Consider the following 20,816-nt stretch of genomic DNA (forward strand, 5'->3'; position numbering starts at 1 on the left):
CAGACTCCAAATTTAAAGCCTGACCAAAGATATTCTAATACTTTAAAAGCCCATAATTATAAACTACTCAAAACTAACAAATCAGTGTTACAAACACCATAATTTTCCTCCCTATCTTTAATAAAACATAACTCTATCCCTTCACGAAACATTGCAATAAATAATCCAAAGAAAAACTTTGCTAATAAAACTCAAAAAACTTTGAAATTCACACTCAAGGTTAAAAATGAACACCGAAGGTTCGAAACGAACACCCAATGTTAAAAACCTGATAATTTAAATACGAAGCCTACGGAAACTTGACAAATACAGTGATTATTCCTAAGGGTTGCTACACACATATTTGAGTCGCGGCATGTTCGGTTCGGCAGTACTTACCGAGCAACAAAACCAACTCGAAGCTATTATTGCACTTGTTCGGTTGGTACCGATCAGGTAGTTCTTTCGGGTCCGATCAAGTCACAATTCGGTTTCAAAATTCAGGTGAAGCGATGTCGAGTGGAATTTTTCTCGAATATTCATCTAGCCGGGCGACAAAACCGAATATGTGGCTTTACCGAGGCTTGACTGTTATAGCCGAACCGAATATGTGTGCAGCAAGCCTAACTTGTAAATTATACTTGTACGATGAACACTACGAGTTGAAGTAGTGCCGTAAATCGCGAACGTTAAAGCCGCCATAAAGTCGGGCCACGAAACAAGCTATAACGGCTATCGGCACGATACTTAATAGTTTTTATTTGGAAATTAATAACTTAGTACCGGGTATTAATAATGGGAAAGTTTATGGACGTGTTCGCTGCTGGCACTTTAAGAGAAACGTGTTTTTCAAAATTTATTTGTACACGCAAGATGTTTATTAATTTGTTTCTGCTACTTCGAATAGAACAGGGTTATTTACACCTATAGAATCAGATAGTTAAAGCAAATACTATGACTGAATGAAAAGTACAGTTGAAGTAAAAAAGGAACTCACTTCGAAACTCGAAGTTCGTTACTTACTCTCTTAAATAATACACATACTATGCCTAATTAAATGTCCCATAGGACAAACATTAGAGTGATTACAAACTTCAGAGTCATCTATTTATGCCAAAAACAATATTGATATCTCTCGATAAGTGAATATCAGTTTTATTTTGCAATACTTGGTAAACATTTTTTTCTCTTCATGAATACAAATAGGTACAACTTTTAGTATTTAAGTTTAGTAGTGACTTATAGGTATACAGTTACCTAGCCAAAAAAGAAATCTAGAAAAAAAGCGGAACATTGCGCCAACAAATAATGAAAGTATTCAAACATTTCCTTGTACCAATTACAAACAGATATATAATAAATACTCGCGTTGTGTCAACTTTTGGCAAATTTTAAAACGCACGCGACAAACCAAGCTATAAAACAAACTTGTACCGCCTATACATAAAGTTGTAGTTATAGAAAAAGTTTCAGCAATTTTACATTTCTTTGGTCGGAAAGTTTTTTATAGAAATTCAAATATGGTGGTGGTTAGTATGATTTATTAAGAAGTCGCGCCGTTAGAGAATTTTCGCGGTTGGAAAAAGTAACTTGCTAACTTTGTGACCTAAACTGTGGAAGGAGGAATGTTCATCGTAAATCTTGCAAGCGATACTTTAGCTGTATGAATGAATTTGCCGCCGGTCGGGATGAGGTTAATGTTAGGGATGACTCTCATTAAAAGAAACGGGGTGAATTGAAACGAGGAAATTTTGGTCAATCGTAGATTTCTGTAGTTTAGAAGATGGTTTGACTAGATGTGTTTAAATGACTACACTAGAATTAATGTGTATAGCAATTGGTGGACTCAAGACCTTCCCTCGTTACCCTCCCAGGTTTGGGAGAAGACCATTGCTCGATAGAGAGTAGTTTATAAAATGCAAATGTTTACTAGTATTTTACGTTTTGCATTTAATTTAGGGTATTTATCGTAGGACAGTGGTGCAAACTGATTTATTGACACTATCATAAAGGTCAACATTGAACGGAAATAATTAAATGATTGAATGTAATTTTAATATTGTTAGAAAATCTACAATGTTGTTTAAAATCTGACTGGACGCTCACCTAAGAGTTTTTTGCTGTTTACTCAGTCGGCTTATTACCAAAATTATAACGAGCAGTAAAAAAACAAATTATTGACGTTAATAAAAAGAGGCGAGTTTGTTTTATTGTAATGAGTTATAAAAAATACTATATTAACAAAATTAACGATTCATATAAAATAAAAAGTAATGGACAGTAAAGTTAATTCAGCTGAACATAATACCTACAAGTTAAGTTGAAATGTTCACTCCTACACAAAAAAAAAATTTAAACTAAAAAAATAAATAAAATGGGTGGGACTCCTAATCTTTTCGTGAGATAACAGTCCCTAGTAAAATCAATTTAAGTATTAGATTAAATTTGTAAAAAATATAAGTCTCCAACCCGCACCTGGCGAGCGTGCTGGACTCAATCCCAATGTCCAGCAGTAGAACTGTAATGGGTTACAAAAACACATTTTTTTAATCTAGTTCTTGGCAAAAAGAGATCTCTCCGTAAATCTATACTAATATTATAAAGCTGAAGAGTTTGTTTGTTTGTTTGTTTGTTTGAACGCGCTAATCTCAGAAACTACTGGTCCAATTTGAAAAATTCTTTTAGTGTTAGATAGTCCATTTATCGAAGAAGGTTATAAGCTATATAACATCACGCTACGGCTATTAGGAGCGGAGTAGCAACAAAAAATGTTACAAAAACGGGGAAAATTATGACCCACATTCTCTCTTATGTGACGCAAGCGAAGTTGCGCGGGTCAGCTAGTAACTTAAATAATCGCAACGTAAATTAAACAAGAATCGTTGACTATTTTTGAAAAAACATTCTTAATTTTCAATTTTTATCTAATTTCTTAACTTTTCACAGTAAAATAACTTTAACTACAGCATCACACATCACCGATCAGTTATCTAATAACCCCATTCAAAACAAAGTGATTCAACAAACAAGCTCCCAATATTTCGACGGCGGCCATGACAGATGATTTCGCGCGCCAATTTACCGCCATATTGAATTTATTGCGATGACGTACTAATCTGTGATGTCGTATTTAGAGGTTATTAGTTATTAGCTGACTCGCGCTGCTTCGCTTGCGTCACAAAAGAGAGAATAGGTCAGAATTTTCCCCGTTTTTGAAACATTTTTACTGGTGCTCTGCTCCTACTGGTCGTAGCGGGATGTTATATAGCCTGTAGCCTTCCTTAATAAATAGGCTATCTAACAGTAAAATATTTTTTCAACTTGCACCTACTTCCTGAGATAAGCGCGCTCAAACAAACTAACTCTACAAATTTATAACATTAGTATGGATTGGTAGAAGTCGTTGTGAAAATTATTGATTGGTTAAAAGCATTTTAATTGAGTTAAACTGTTGCATTTGTGGACAAAGTGAAGTTGCACTTAGAAATGATATTGTTTGTATGTTTGTGATACATGCTGTCTGTGTTAATACAAAAATATGTCTGTCTGTTTGTCTGACTCTCATTAAATGAGCCTACAATCGTAAGCTCATTGTAACTGCTGTACATAAAGGTTCAAAATATATTATCATTTATTTTAAAATTAGTTTTAAAGTGTGTTTTAAATTCCTATAATTTCATAGCAAGTTTTATATGCATCTTCGATGTTTGTTTTATTATCAAAGCTATTAAGATATCAAAAAAGTAATGACATACCTATATTTAGCATTTACACAAGACAACAGAAAAATATCGCATAGAAAGATCATATGTATTATAATATATCTCTACCAAAGCAAAACATTAAAACCTCCGGTTTATATACTAACGAAAAACCTACAACAAATTCTTCAAGAGCTTTTAACCCGAACACAGCGTATTAAAACGTTACAGTGTACAAGTTTGACAGATTGTGTAGTCGCGTCTCAAGAACTTTGTTCAAGTCAGTTCATGCACTTACAAGTTTTCTTACACGGTGTACAGACTCAAATCTTTGAGAGTTTTGAGTATCGAGATGTTTTTCTCTTGCCCTTGTTTTATACTGTTTTGAGGTCTGTTTATTTTTACTTAATTGAAGAAAACTGCGTTAATATCAGACTTTTCATCACTAAATTTGCACTAGCGTATATCAAAAGTGAATAATATAAGCTCAGTTGTCAGAACGTTTGAAACCCTATTTAAAAAGTACCAGTGCCAATGATTTGAATTTATCACAGAATCCAACAAAAAAGTCACTTAGATCAAGCTATTGATCTCATTGTGAAGTAAGTATTATCTTCTCTCTCTTTATCTTAATTTATCATCATCAAATAAATCTTTAAATCATACTATTTAATAATTTAAAGCGCTGCTACAGATCAAAGGCTAACACAATGTTAATCCATCTAAATTGTAACCTCTCCTACACCTTTAAACTCACACTTAGAACAATACAAAATTAATTACCTTTCTTCCATGTTTATTCCTTAACTTAAATGCACACCCATCCAAATCCAAACCTCACTACTATCCCTTAACCTCACAACCTACATAATTCATCTCACCTCATCACCAGCATCGATGACACAAATCCACTGAGCTACTTGAACTTATTCCTTAACTTAACTTTTAAAAAAATGCACACTCATCTAAATCTAAACCTCACCAACATAGACCTTCCACACTTACATAATTCATCTCACCTCATTAGCAGTATCGATGACACAAATCCACTGAGCTACTTGACATTGATGTTGAACATTAATGTGTCGGTCAACAGCGAGTAATCTCTCTATGTGTCTACTTAATGGTCTAATGTCTGTGTTTACGACAATCATGTTGTATTACAGCGGATATCGAGTGTTTGATGTATATAATAGGCAGGTTTCTTGAGAGGCTGTCTAGATATACTTATGTATAATTTAGTCTGATACTATATATAATGTAGGTATATTAGCTATGTCGTGATACAAACATATACTTACTTAAAAGTATAATTATTGGAAAATTCATAGTTAGAATTTTTTATTGAAATCTAATTAAAAGTTGCAAAAACTAGGTTTTATGAAAAAAATACATTTTAGAAGCAAATAGTTATTAATCTAAGTATGTCTATCCTAAATAGGTATATATCCCTGATATACCATTATCGTATATATCCCTGATAATCTGAGGGGAACATTTTTGATCGAAACCAAATATTCTAATCCCAGTCGCCTGTCCAAAATAAATTACAATACCAGTCCACCCATAAACTGTATTTAGTCGAAACTCGCTAACTCCGACAACGTTGTGAATAAAAAACATCGGAAATCTCAATGCAGCCTTAAATAACCAAACTAAACTTGATCACGTACAAGAACTTGCCAGTATCAAGACCATTATTAAATTTTTATGTTACGACACGGATCTGCCGACCGCACCACAACTCCCCTAGTACACTGCGCACCCATAAAGAGTTAATATTTCAACGGCGCACACAAACCCAGCAGTAGTCAGGGCCCAAGTTTTAATTTGCTTAAAGTTGTTACAAGTTGGAACGGGTCCCTCGTTGGGCGCCAAATTAGGTACAGTCACAGTCTAAAGTATAAAAGTAACGGTCACGTTACTCCACTGATACTTTAATTCGTTTCTTTCGTATTTTTTTAGATTTCTGCATTTAGTTTGCAATTTAAGTTTAAAAAAGACATGCTTCAGGCAGAATTGTCTTTTGAAACTTTGTCGGTTTGGTTCCGCGGAATATAATTAAAGAATTACATGTTAGTTTTTTGTTAAAATAGTCACGTGGCAATAAATAGTACCTACTGTCTACAATCACAACTCGACTTTGAAGACGAACAATCTATTTTTATCTCAATTTTTTTTTTGTTTTTTACAGTAAACACAATCAGCAATTTTTCAAGCGGCAAAATTAAAAAAATCGTTTGACAAACCAAAAATAACACAACAACAATCCCCCAAAGAATAAACATGTCATGAAAACCACAATCACATAAAACCCGTGAAAGTACAAACTACTAAAAATAAACCGCACAGTAATTCGGGAAACCAAAACACATATTAATTCAAATTCAGTGATCGGTAACGAAATCAGTTTCAGTCACGCAATGCATCAGGGACCTCTTAAAACTGCTGAAACGGGCATTATCGATGAATTACGGTGACCATTCAACATCAGGTGGCTTTTATGGCTTCCATTCAATAATAAAAAATGCTCTACGAAGTGCAAAGGCAAAAAAATATATTAGACTATTTAGTTGTGGTGTGACGTCATGTGTTTTTGGTGCTTGAAAAAATCCTTAAGATAATACAAACAAGTTTTTTCTTGCCACTTGTGTCTAAATTTGGAAATAAGTTTATAACCAATGATGACTACTACTTTAATTATAAATCTGTAAGAGCAAATATCATATTTTATATATTTTTTTCTCGTGAATTTTCTTTTTCTTCCATCACAATTCAGTCATATTTTTTGGGTTTCGAAACATGTTGAATTTCTTCAAATGCCTAAAATGTGTTCAGACTGACGAAAGTGTCAAAGACACTTATATTTTACGCAATGAATACATTAGAATTTGTATTTACAATATTAGATAGCAAGTAGAAGCCTCCTTAAAAACAAGGAAAATATTGTTTAATCAAGAAACGTGAGAACGATTTGTTATTGTTCTTCTTTGTTTAAACAAAGTTGAATCATTGTTTTGTTTATAACACCCGAGTGTTCAGATGTCAAAGTTTTTTGAGACTTTCATAGACTGTTTTATATAGACACTTTGAAGATGTTGTAAAAAGACTTGCATTTTACTACATTCAGAGTGCGTTGTAAACATTTTTACGCATTTAAAATAATAAACAGTATATTATATAGCAAAAGTATGTATTTTTCGTTTACGAGCAATTACTTTTTTAACTTAGTTTTTTTGACATTTTCTCACCATTATTTCACTTCAACTTAAAAAATGTTAATGTATAACAAAGGAATTTTTAAACAAATCAAAAAGTCAATCTTAAAAGATTATAACCATTTATGTACGTACATAATACTATATTATTGAAAAATCATTTTTGTGAACGAAAAAACGTATATAGCCAATTTAAAACAAAACAAATACAACTTTAAAATTGTACAATTAAGAGAACAAACAAACAATTTCTTTCAATCAACTTTCCTTTCAAAATACAAAATATTGTTCTACCCCACAATTACGCGTTCCTAGAAAACCTTTACGTGTTGCACTGTACTCGTAAATTTCATTTATGTCTATAAAATTCTTTTCATATTGCGCAAATTCTCGGTATTATTGCACTTTTACACTTAGCAACAAATGTGTATAATCGTTTCAATTTACTGTGATTAAATAATTCAGGTAACTGGTCTGATTCCTTGTAGCGATACTGTTTAAGGAGTACAGGATTGTGGTATGTTGTGCTTCGTAATTGTGTTGAATTTGTTTATATTAGCCGTACGCATTTTTATTTTATTGTACTTTGATATTTTTTTATACTCTGTAGAAGTAATATTAAATTGTTAAACGGACGTCTTTAGACATTTCCATTAAATTACACTGATAAAGCTATGTCTACCCTCAAAATTTTGTCATAATGTGACATTAACAAAATACATAATTGTGTATTTGTGTAAATAGAAACTCACCGAATTTTGACCTCTTTCGACTGCCATTCGCTGTGTTTGTCGAAGCTGATGAGTATAGCGGCGATTTCCTGTAACAAATAAAAAAAGATATTAAATACTTGGTAAAAGTAATGTTAAACAATGGACAGTTACCTTTATGAGTAGAAATAATTTACCAAAACAATACATAAATATTATCAATATTTGTGATCCATAAAATGTTGAGAATTTAATATTGCTTCAAATAAGCATAAACTTATTTAAATGATGAATACAAATTAACCTAGGTACGTATGAATTTGAATCCAGCATTTAAATAAATATTTGTCTGAAAATATTTTTTTTAATAAATAACGTCGAATAATCTTCAATATATAATATCATAAACTAATATAGGTACTCTTCAACCATCAGAACAAACAAGAAACGATGTTCAACAAAATACGACTACACAACATTATTCTATTCCAATACACTCCCTATAATAAAATCTTCAACAACCAAACACAAGCGAAACTTCATCAGCCGACATACATATTAAAGGCACACATAAAAACCAAGCCAAGTCCACTTTGAATTGCAAATAAAAACTAAAGATTCGGAACATATTCTAATATATAAATCAAACGTACAAACGGGACAGGATCGGAATAATAATTTGTAATCGTAAAGTTGTCGTGACTCCCTCAAGCCATAAACTGAGCCGGATGAAGAATTATTAAATTACAAGAGTTTTTCCAACACGATTTTCGGTGATTTTGAGCGGAAAATGTTTTGGCTATACTTGTGTTTACTAAGTAGATCTGTGGATCTTTAAAATGGTCTGGTTTCATTGTTGAGAGTAATTTTCTCAGGTAATGAGTCTAGGAACTAGTACCAGGACAATAATTAGATCAGATTATAACATTTGTTGTGCTAAGTCAGCTATTGATAAGTTGTCTTACGCCTATCCTATTCTTTTACCATTATTTTAAATAATTATTTTTCTTTCACATTTTCATAATACAACAGTAGAAGTATAAAATACGTCTAAAACTCTTAAATTCAAGATAATTTGTTTAACTAATGGTCTTTTTTGCATAGATAAGGATAGTTTTACGTTTTGAAAACATACTTTTTAGATTTAATTTTTAATCTACATGCACACACAAACACACAAAACTTCCGCTTGTATTCTATTAACGAAACTCAGCAGTCTGATTTAAGCTGACAATGATTGATCGCAATCGGAAAGAATTTGCAGAGGAATTGCAACGTACTGGATAACGAAAATAGCACAAATCCATGCGCGGGTGTAGTTCAATCTAGTATCGGCTATATACGTTATGCATCGCTACTTTACTCCCTTAGAAGAATACGTATTAATTTAGGTCAAACAGAAATATTTCTATCACTAGCCATTAGCGTACTGCTAGTTTGACAGACGAAACCAGTAAACATCTAAACATATGGTGAAAAACCGCATACACATGTCAGAAATAAGGCCTAACCCATGCATCGGGAGAAGACCAACGTCCAGCAGTGGGCCCGTCAGAAGTTAATCAGTCAGTTAAAAAATATAGGCATCAAGTCCCAGGCCACGAAAGCGTGTATGACCTTTTGCACATTTTAAATATAACAACATTAACTTAACAATGCTATGCGCGTTTGCCACACCTAACTATGATTTCGATATTATTATATCAAAAATATTACACAAACTAGGGTCAATTTTACTGTTCAACTCATACAAAAGGCAAGTCACAACCGAACGGTTTTATTCGGCAAAAGATCTAGTAATTTTACGTAGCAACGTACATTTATTTCTCGTTTAGTCCACGTATGAAATAAAAACAAGGGAGCAGTCTGCCCGGAACGCGTGTTGGGAGTTAAAAAAACAAACTTGTGACCTCAATTCTTTCTTTGTTTATACTGTTTGTGAGAGAATTAATGTTTTCCGAAGATTTTAGACGAGAGATTTTCGAAGAAAATAATTGTTTGTTTCTTCAGTCATTAGGTAACCAGTTAGCTTATGAGCAGTGATAGCTAGTGGTGTTAGCATTCGCCTACCACGCAAGTGATCGACGGTTAATACTGCGAAGTCCTCAACTCCCGTTCTGGGAAAAGATCCAGGAGAGGCATGACGTATCTCAGTTCACAACTATTTGAAAGCAAAGTGGTTTGCAATTAGTTGTCAACTAAGTCTATTCATTGTCTTCTCCCTTATATTAAAGTGATTAAAACGTTACGTAGAGCAGTTAGTAAAGCAGCAATATACTGAATAGTTACCACTGGTTGTCAACTGAGATACGAACAATAGGATATAGGATATTGTTTATTCTTAAACATGTTCTAATTCCCTGTTTTTTATTATTTACTGCAAATAAAGCTAAACAATTAAGCCTCTAATACCCAAAAAATATTGAAATCCTCCCGTCGTAGCTCTAAATTACAAAATCTTACAAACAATTGTTGTTCAAGTTAAATGCAAACACATGCCACCGGACCCTCGGGTACATTAACCCTTATATATTCGGACCCTAGACCCTACGATCTTCTAAAATACGAATGCATTACTCGAAAAGTACAACATTACGCCGTTATTTAACGAGTGAACCCAAAAATGGGAACATATAGTAAATATATAAACACATTGGGACTTTACAAAGAGTTTGTGGGTGGCGTAAAGTTTGCGGCCGAGTTTAGGTCAATGACCTTAGAGTTTATTGTTTTAGTGTTTGGTATTTGGGGTCAATGGCCTTTGATCGGTCGTTCCTTGACCTGTCAGGTTTATGTTGTAGCAAAAATGCTTAGAATGTTTAATGTTTACAACTCTTGCTTACTTTGGTTTATTTCAATCAACGTAATAACGTTGTTTAGAATAAATACAAAGTTTTATTTAAGCTTAGTAAATTAAGCTTTTAATTATGATGGTAAAAACCATGCTTAATATAAACTAATCCAACAAATGAATTTTGTAACCATAATTTCTGAAATGAATAATTAATGAAAGCAATTCGACAAAACAAAAACTTCGCCACAAACTCTACGCCAATCGTAAACTGTACCAAACTTGAACATTTCGACCGACTGTTAGCAAAACGTGAACACCCCTTTCTCCATAGATTTATAGTTTCAAATATAATCCGTGCACGCTATGGCATACTTAAGTAGTGAATTAGTTAGGGAAGCACTGTTTCCTAAGGAAATATCTGTCGGTCTGTCTGTTACAACAATTTGGGGAAAATACTGTACCTTTTTTGTGAATTGGGGGGTTACAGTATTTGGGTAGTTTTTGTCCGGTTGTTTGGTGGTTGTAACTTGCATATATTACGAGTGCGATGTAGGTAATGGGTTTTATTGAAACCAGCTGCTTTTTTTTCTTATAAAGTAATAGGTTGTAAGACCAGTAATAGAAACCTTCACAGGTACATAAATGAACAGAATAATAACATATAGTCTCAATAGTCTGGAAAACGATAAAGACATTTTTTTTATAAAGCAGTACGCGCAGTCGCAGTCTAAGTAAGTATTTTTATTAACAACTTGATGTTTTAATTACTCTCTTTAGTAGTTTTGCTATAAAAAATATTCTGTATCGACTATTTAACGTGTTCAGCCTCAAGGGTACACAAATAAATTCAGAAATACCTCACTCGGTAATAATGACGTCATTCGAGAAAAAAATAAAAACAGTACCGTTTATTTTCACGACCAATGTCACCAATTAATGATGAACAAATTCCCTTTGGCATCATCTGCTGTTGCCTTTGCCTCAATAAAAAAAGTAAAACACAGGTACGTATTCAAACTTCTCAATTTTGTTTTATCGAAACACAGGTCCGCACTCAAATGTGTTTCATTTACAAAATATCTCATAAAAATATATGTTGTTACGTTTCGTTTATTTAAATAACGCACCGAACAAGTATTGAATATTTTATGTTTTTGTTATAACCCTGTTTGATTGGAGCATATTTTCATTCGTTCCCCAAATCATATAAAGTTGTTTAGGTTTTTTTATTGCGGTATCATTTTCGGGAAAATTTTATTTGCATAAAATTATGTAGGGTGTTTTCAGGGTGATATAAAAAAGTGGATTTTTGAAATATATGAAATTTATGTATGTTTTTCTATATGAACAGTAACATGTTTACACCGCTATTTTCAATTAAGCTTACGAATCACTATTTCTAAACATCTAACTATGATTATTTTATACTAGCTGACCCGCGCAACTTCGCTTGTGTCACATAAGAGAGAATAGGTCAAAATTTTTCCCGTTTTTGTAACATTTTTCACTGGTACTCTGTTCCTATTGGTAGTAGCGTAATGATATATAGCCTCTAACCTTCCTCGATAAATGGACTATCTAACACTGAAAGAATTTTTCAAATCGGACCAGTAGTTCCTGAGATTAGCGCGTTCAAACAAACAAACAAACAAACAAACTCTTCAGCTTTATAATATTAGTATAGATTACTCGTATCAGTGATATCCATTTAAAAGGTCAGGTGCCTAGTTATTGTAACTGGCGGTCCTGTATGACAAGTTGTATGTATGTGAATGAAGCAAGAAAAAAAATTAAGGATCGTACTAAATGGCGTTTTTTGGTGTTTGCCTACACCTAAAAAAATAGGCAGTGATTTTATAAAAGTATGTGATTACTCTTAGGTTTTTAAACTTAAAGATTTCATTCGGAATCTATTTTTATGAGCTATCTAGACTGATCATTCAACAAGAATCAACAACTAATACAGCTTTATAACAAAAAATAAATTCACACATCACTATTAAATCATCCACATTTCAATTCACAGTCAAAAAATAGAGCAATTATCAAAACCATTCGACATTTCACTTCAGCTAATAAATAACGAGCGATATTTCAAAAACAAAACAATGTTTTCTGTTTTTATAAAAATATATTCAGAGCAACACGTATAATAAAATCCTAGTGTCTGTACATTTGAATATTTTTACTATTTTGTACACTTGCTTTGAAACGGGAAGGTTTTTGTTGAAATGTTTCTGTGTAAAACAAAAAGTGAAATTGTTATCATAGCCTTTGAGTTCTTTTGCTTTCGAATTAGAGTTGGATAATTTGGATTGAATAAGCTATATGACGATCTGTGATCGGTAGGCGCTGATCAGATTTTAATATACAGTTGGTACCTACTTGATTGTTAATAGTCGATAGTGGTTTAAAACGGCCATTCTACACATAGTACGTATTCTTTTGTCTTATGCATGTATTGAGAATTTATTACCTTCAATAACAAATATAATAACAATCTATCGTATAAAATATAAGCTAGCTGTCTTACTTTTAAATATTATGTAAGTTCTGACTAGTTAGACAGTGTTTTGTTTTATTCACTCATAGACAGTTACAAAATTGATTTACAGAACAAAACAATGTATAACAATCAGAGTTTACACAAAGTATTTTAGTTAAGAAAGGAAAGTCAAAGGACAACGTCTATTTGTAACATAGGAAAATCAATCACTCTTCATACTATTTTCAAAATGAAATTCAAAGAAATATCTAACATAATAATTTAAAAATAACCCAAAACAAGAAATCAACTTCATCAACATTATCGTAAGAAAAAATCACAAATCTACGCTACCATTACAGAAAAAAAAACGAAAGAAAAACACAATCATTAAACATTAGTGGTGTATTACCAAAACAAATTTCTAGTCGAAAATTTTTAATAAATGAAAATTAGGGTGGGGTCATTAGAATTCGCGCCTCGAGGGATTCACTTGGTCTCGTCAATAACCGATAAGAGTGTGCACTTAGTGTTTGAGATCGCGGACTGATTTTAATTTATAATTAAGGACGCTTCACTTGAGATGAGTGTCTGATTTGTCGTAGAGTTAAGATTATATTGGGCGGTTTTAGATTGGTGATTTATTAACAGTGATTTTTGATTAATCAGAAGAGAAACCATGAGTTATTTGCTGTCTAGGAATTTTTGTACTAGATATAGCAATATTACCATCAAAATGTGACGCTATTGTGCAACGAGATGGTTAAATTACAAATACTAGGTCGCTACCACAAGAATCATAACCGACTCGAAATAAATATTTATGTGGTCCATAATAATTATTTCTAATTTAACTTGGTGAGCACCTCTATCTAAGTCAAATCCAGCGACAAAAGTTTCTTAATATTTATTTACAGGTTAAGATCATAAAGTAGCTTATTCAAATGTAAACCGATCAGTTCGAATAAGAATTCATTTTTATCTGAAATTTGCCTCTAACCAACCCAAAACAATAAAACGTCAACCCGCTATCGCTCATCACGAAACACCCTTCCTAAAATCACCCGGCGGGTGCCCAAAGAGTTCATTCGGACTTTTATTGGCATAGCTCTAAAAGCTCGCTGTCAGTTGTAACGCTAACGACGTCGTAAAGTGACGTCACGACCCCCCCCCCTCGCCCCGCGGGAGACCCTCCCGCCCCCGCCTCATAATTAGGGTTAATTGTGTAAACATTTATAGGACAGAAGAGGCTTTTTCGAGGTTCGATGGTGTTTTCAAGGACGATTAGTTGTTATAGATTGTTTGGTGGGTATTTGAAGATTTTTGAGTTTTTGAGAGTCATTGAATTGGCAGAGTCATTTTGTCAGCTGTTAATAGATGGGTGGGTGATTACCTTAAAACAAAGTGAGATTTAAAGTTATCGCTTTTTAATAATTAGAGATCACATTGTTCTCATATTACAGATTTTGTATGAAGTATTAAACAAGGCTGGTCAAAAAATGACAGTACGTTCCTTCTATAGTTTTAATCTCTCACAGTTAACGAGCTTTATGTATGTCGGTATGATGTGATCTACGGATTTTAATGAAGCAAGGGATGTTTATAAAGATTGTTCCAAGCGGCGTTTTTTGGTCTCTGCCTACCCCTATGGGAAAATGGCGTGATATTAAGTATATACGTATGAAACAGTTATTAATCGCCTGCTTTCAACGACGTTATCAAAACAATAGCACAATTCAACATAACCTAAAAGAACTAAATGTATTGACACAAACATAAAGTTTTTAGACCAAACCTTTTTCCTTTCAAGTGTAATCATACAGACATTTGCGTAATTCCACCCCTAAAATCGTTGTTTTAACAGCATAGGGGTTGAAACATCACAAATACACTTACCTGTGTAAATATTGATTGGTTCATTCGGGTTGGGTGAAATGATCCTATAAACGTGTAAAGCGATTGCCATGCTTGTGCGTTTTGAGTTTTCATTTTAGTGAACGCATGCGGATAGTTTTAATATAGACGATACTTGTGACTATGTTATCCTCTCAAGCGCCCGGCCACCGTGTCACGGTTGAATGTGCTACCCCCGTCAAGCGTCCCGCCACCGTGGTACGGCAAAACGATCTTACATTAAAAAAACGTAGAATTTAAATGCTAAAACTATGTTTATCCCTTTCAAACATATTTGACATTGAAGCTGATGAAACGAGACGACGATCTAATGCACAAACTTGAATAAGAGGTTGATATAGGCCAGAGAGCACCTTAAACAACATCTGACCCAACGACATGTTCCTTTATGACCAATATTGTAAATACTTTTTTTAACTAATTTTAAAGATTTGAGTATATTTTACAGTTGGATTTTAATGTCATTATTCATTAACTACACGATAAGACCTTCCGTCATATTATTTTTTATGCCTAAAAATATTTTTTAGACTTTCTTCAAACACATGCCTAAAGCACACAATATTCAGATTAAACCGACTATTGTACCACCACTATCAAATATTATTTGTGGTTTATTTTTTTAATATATAGCAAATTTTATGTAGATTTCAAATATATAAGGTATGACTAGGGTGTTAGTATCAAAATATGACGGAATCGGCGCTTAAACGCCAACCGCCAATTCAATTTCGCGCGCCATTTTTGGCCTGGACGCTTAACGGTATATTTGAATTTTGACGTGGGGCGCTCGAGAGGTTATGATAAATAACGCAATTATGTAATTGTTCAATACCATGGGAAGATCGAATACAAAAAAATATTGTTGTTCGCACTTTATACTTTTCTTCACGATTGATGATGACGATGATATGTTAAAGAATAAATTGGAATATTTTCCTAGCTTTAGGAGTCCGGAGGTTATCTCCATACTCTAAAACCACAAATCTGATTACTTATAATCTAATCACCAGGAATAATAATAGCCTCTTCACTTCATCGATCGTTTACCGACGGACAACGAACACAATAATTGTAAATTCGCAAGACGCATGCTACTTAAAACGCAAGAGTGTGGCTTCAATAATTTTACGTTTAGAAATAAAATACTCGTATGTAGTAAAGGTTCGATAAATGTAATGATATTTTTCATGAGTTGTACGTGTAAGATGTTGATAGGAAATTCGATGAATTGGAGACACAGATATGAGAGACTGGGTGTATTTCGTAAGAAATTAATGAAATTTAGTTTGATTTGATGTTTTTTAGTGTCTCGTATCTATACTATACTAATATTATAAAGCTGAAGAGTTTTTTTGTTTGTTTGAACGCGCTAATCTCAGGAACTACTGGTCCGATTTGAAAAATTCTTTCAGTGTTAGATAGCCCATTTATCGAAGAAGGCTATAGGTTGTATATCATCACGCTACGACCAATATGTGCAGAGTACCAGTAAAAAATGTTACAAAAACGGCAGAAGAAATTACCCATTCTCTCTTATGTGACGCAAGCGAAGTTGCGCGGGTCATGAGAAATATGTTTGGTTTGGATAAAGAAGTCACACCTACTATAAAAGGTGCGTGTAACATTTAAAAAATATGCTGAAGAAAATATGCGTGAAGTAGATTTTTATAACATTTCTGGCAGAGAATTAAAATCTTAATACCGCATTAGCCAAGTCAAGTCAAAGACTCTTAGAAAATTTAAAGTTATACGAGTGCAGCAGTACGATTTCAGAAGTCGTATTAAAAACAAATGGAAATCAGTAGCCTTACCAAAAAATCTATATTATATTTCATCCTTCTATCAAAAGCTCGTAGATTTTAATAAGGTAGCTGATATATTCTCATGCGTATATAACATGTACTATAGGCTTCTGGATAAACCCTATGCCTCAATATCTTATCAAGACTTTCAAGCCTAATCTCAAAACAAACGCTTATTAAAACAATACACTCCTGTCTCATTCACGCCTACCACAATTATATCGCTATCTCGTTTCTTCTCGAGATTCCCACGATTACTTCACATGAAATTAAAGCGAGCACACACGGGTTGCAATACTAGTTAATTAAAGAGCCTGTACCCTTATTAGTTTGGGTACAATTAGTTTTGCCGCTAAACTGAAAGATATTAATTGTTTCTTGATTATCCTCTTCTGGTGAAATTGTAAGCTGTATTTTGTTTACTGAAAATTTGGAGTCGAGTCGTATAATAAGTTTAAGTTCGTTAATACTAGGTTGGGTAAAAAGTCTTTTCGCATTATAGTATGTATGAACTTGTAATAAAATCTTTTCCTTACCTTACCTTACCTCACGAGCTCACTGAAAGAAACCTAATGAACCGTGTACTCATTTGTGATTCTTGAAGCCAAAGAGATTTTATTACAAGTTTATACATACTATAATGCGAAAAAACTCCTGTAGTATAATTTAACTTGTGATATGACTTGACAAATAAAAAATAGATAAACGATCGATCTATTGTCTCTTGAGATTGATGCCGTTTTCTGAACTATCTACCCACTGTTTACTCACTAAAGATAAGCATTATCTATAATTATTTCGTAACTTAAATTACAGAGTTTGAGTCTATAATATGTTACTTTAAAAATTTTTAATGTCTATAAGACTACATTACTTACAAACAAAATTATAATACATACAAAATCATTATCTATTGCGCGCAAAAGCGATATAGTAAATCAGCAGCAAAATATTAGCTGAATAAATACTGAACTTAAGTTACAAACTATTATAAATGTGCTTGCAATTAATTGATATTTAACTACTGTTTAGTTGTGAAGTAGTTTTGAAGGGAAAATCGATGCGTACACTCTTAACAAGTAAAGTTACAAGGGTGAGTTATTAATAAAACTGTTAGTTGAAGGGTTACTTTGTAGGGCTCTAATTTAAGTACCCATTCTAAGACTATATGTGTATGTCTGTTTGTTAGGCCTTATGGTTAAACGGATGAACCGATATGATTGAATTTTGATAAGGTGATAGTGAATATTTCAGTTAAAGACACGAGTAGTTAATGTAGTTATAACATACTTAATATCACGCTTATTATACAAAAAGGTGTAGGAAGAAGTGTACAAAAGATTTAATTTTTATAGAGTGATAGTTAACATGCATGAATTCGAATCCTTCTTTTGTACGGTAAAACTATCTATGACAATCTTCTCATTCCATTGTTTAGATAAAATAAGAAAAAATGCTTGTCTACTATTTTACAAAATATTAGTAATAATCTCTATTGTCGTCAAATACTACAATTCTTATATCGCATAATGACAAAGCAATATAAAATTATCACTACAATAATCAAAAAATATACGACGATCATAAAAGTACTTTAAATTCGTCTGCAAAACTCCAGATCAACATTTAACGTCATAAATCACAACCTTTCCTTCAAATTAAACTACAAGCATAGCTCAGCAATACCACGACTTTTACTGAAAGTGTAAACAGGGGTTTATGTAATAATTAGTTTGCTATTAGAATGCCATTTAGACGGCACGTTAGTACACTCCATGATACTATTGAGAAATATTCTAATATGAAATAGAAAAAAACCTAAAGTATTTTTCCAACCCGGGAAACAAATCTAACTCCATGTGATCAACAGTTAAACAATTCATGACCCTAAATAAAATTATAACTACAATCACAAAAGTCCTTTAAAGTCTGCAAAACTTAATCCAGATCAACATTTACCGTCACAAAGCACTACCTTTCCTTCAAATTAAACAAAAATTTCTCAAAATCGTTTCACAAAAGCGTACATCATGAACACGGCGCTCCATTTGTCGACAGTCGACAATCGGATATTACGCCTAGCTCAGGCCCGGGAACGAGTAGCCGATTACACGAATATCGATTCAACCGACCCATTTACGAACCCTACATTAAATCACAACCATACGAGTTTCAACCTTATTTGTGTAACGTTAGAGTTCATTTTAATTTGTGTTAGGTATAGAAAAAAGTATGAATCGAGTCGTAACTACTCGATTATTGAGCGTAATAATCGATAGTGGTTAATGAAAGTTTTTTTTTGATTGATTGTGACTTGAGTGTGTTATTGATGTCATTGAAAAAGTGTTTTGATTTTTGATAAATTATAAAGAAGTGCCTCGTTAGTTTTCGAGTACCAAAAGTTTTTTGTTAACAACTATGAAGTGTTTAACGCATCACAAAAATGTATAAGTCAGTCACCTTCTTTAGCAATAAGCTTATTAATGATATCTTTAGTTATTAAGGGAAACACTACAGTCATACAATCTATATATACAAAGTACGGCTATTAGGTATGCTAAATCATTGAAATATGTTATTTGACGTATTGTATTCGAGTACCTCCTTATTTCACTCGAAAAAACATAATTCATCTACATACGACATCAATCTCATGTCAAATTATGCAACTCTTCCAAAATTACAATAATAATCCATATAGCACTCTCGAAATCTTCACAACAAACTCTCCACTCAAAAAAAACGTAAACCCCCAACATCCTTAGACCAGAATCACTTTGTACAAACAGCAAGTCACATAACATAGTAAAGTTGTGAATTTAGGGCCGGCAGCCGTTTACAACTGAACTTCGGCACATATAATTAACCGTCAGTAAACATTCCGCCCTTTCATTGCTATGGTATTAACACAACATGTGAGATACAGGGAACACGATAGCAAGAAACGGAGAGAATTTTGTGTTCGCGTTCGCATGTAAGCTGTAACATTTTTGCAGTAGTGAAAACGTATTAAGGTTGCGAGTGCAAATTCGATTGCAAATTATGTAGGAAATTGAAATGTGGCTTATATAAGTGTTTATTTATTTTTTGTGTAGTTGCTGGGGTAAATTATTTGCTTATTTTGGGTATGTGCTTCTTTATGGGTGATAACAAATATGGGATTGGCTTAAGGATTAAACAGAACCTAATTACATAACACAGTTCTGCCACTTATTTGACTGGTTCTTAAATCTTAATTTTAAAAAAAGCAGTAGTAGACCAGCCTAGATTCAAACTGTAGTGTAGTTTCCGAAAAACCTATACATTTTTTTTGCTAAATTACAAACCATAATAGCTAAATAACTAGTAGGTTTTATAAAGTTTCCAATCATAAAACAACACCAAGCTAAACAGGCTCACGCAGTAACCACTTTCCATCGTACACAAACGCTAAGCCTTAACTCCATACGAAATAAACCGTGGTGTGATGTAGGAGCTCGTAAATCTTGCCGGCTGGATTCCTTTGAGCTAAAACTGTTGAGTAAAACATTTTATGTCTATTGTTTCTTGTGTCTTATTCTGTTTAGTAGTTACTAGGAATTTGTGTATCCACTCATTTAACGTGAAACTTCTCGTTTGGGAATTTAATTTTAAGGTTAGGTTGTAAAGTTTACTGTCATGTTTGCAGTGGACATGAAGTGATGTTAGATACTGGAAGTGTTTACTGGACACGTCTTCTTGTCATGAATACTAGTAACTGGATAGCCGGATGTCGGCTAGGAGGACATTATTATTATTACTGGAAATTGTACCCACTACTACACCCACCCATCCACTACGTAACATTAAGTTTCAGTCACATTGATTTATTAGGAAAATGAGATTTAGGAAATGCTATAAATTTTATAATGTGCACCAAGAATATACAGGAGTCAATAACGTCTTTTTATATATATTTGTTTTTAAGTATGATGTTCCTATGTATGCAACATACTGATTTTTAATCTGGTTTTCTATTCTAATTTTAATGACATAACGCAGAAGTTATGCTGTTCAATCAACTGTTTCTTCGCCTCAAAGTGTAGCACGAATTTCGCAGCGAAAGACTTAACAGGTTTGACTAAGGTATATAAAATAAGAATACTAAAAATATACAATTCAGTACCATAAACACTATACATCGATTTTAAAATGAAAACACCATCATCAAAATCCAAATTCATGTATTTAA

The 20,816-nt window shown here is 32.9% G+C and overlaps 1 protein-coding gene across 8 annotated transcripts in view; it reads right to left on the reverse strand.

The window, feature by feature from the left end:
* Camta (Calmodulin-binding transcription activator) overlaps nt 1-20,816 on the reverse strand; it is a 150,128-nt gene that overhangs the window by 65,760 nt on the left and 63,552 nt on the right. For all 8 annotated transcript variants that reach the window (XM_076121572.1, XM_076121571.1, XM_076121570.1 and 5 more), the window contains one exon: nt 7,651-7,718. The gene's annotated coding sequence lies outside the window, so the exon portion shown is untranslated. The remainder of the gene's footprint in view (nt 1-7,650; nt 7,719-20,816) is intronic.

The sequence above is a fragment of the Anticarsia gemmatalis genome, chromosome 13, assembly GCF_050436995.1.
Source record: "Anticarsia gemmatalis isolate Benzon Research Colony breed Stoneville strain chromosome 13, ilAntGemm2 primary, whole genome shotgun sequence".
NCBI classification, from domain to species: Eukaryota; Metazoa; Arthropoda; class Insecta; order Lepidoptera; family Erebidae; genus Anticarsia; species Anticarsia gemmatalis.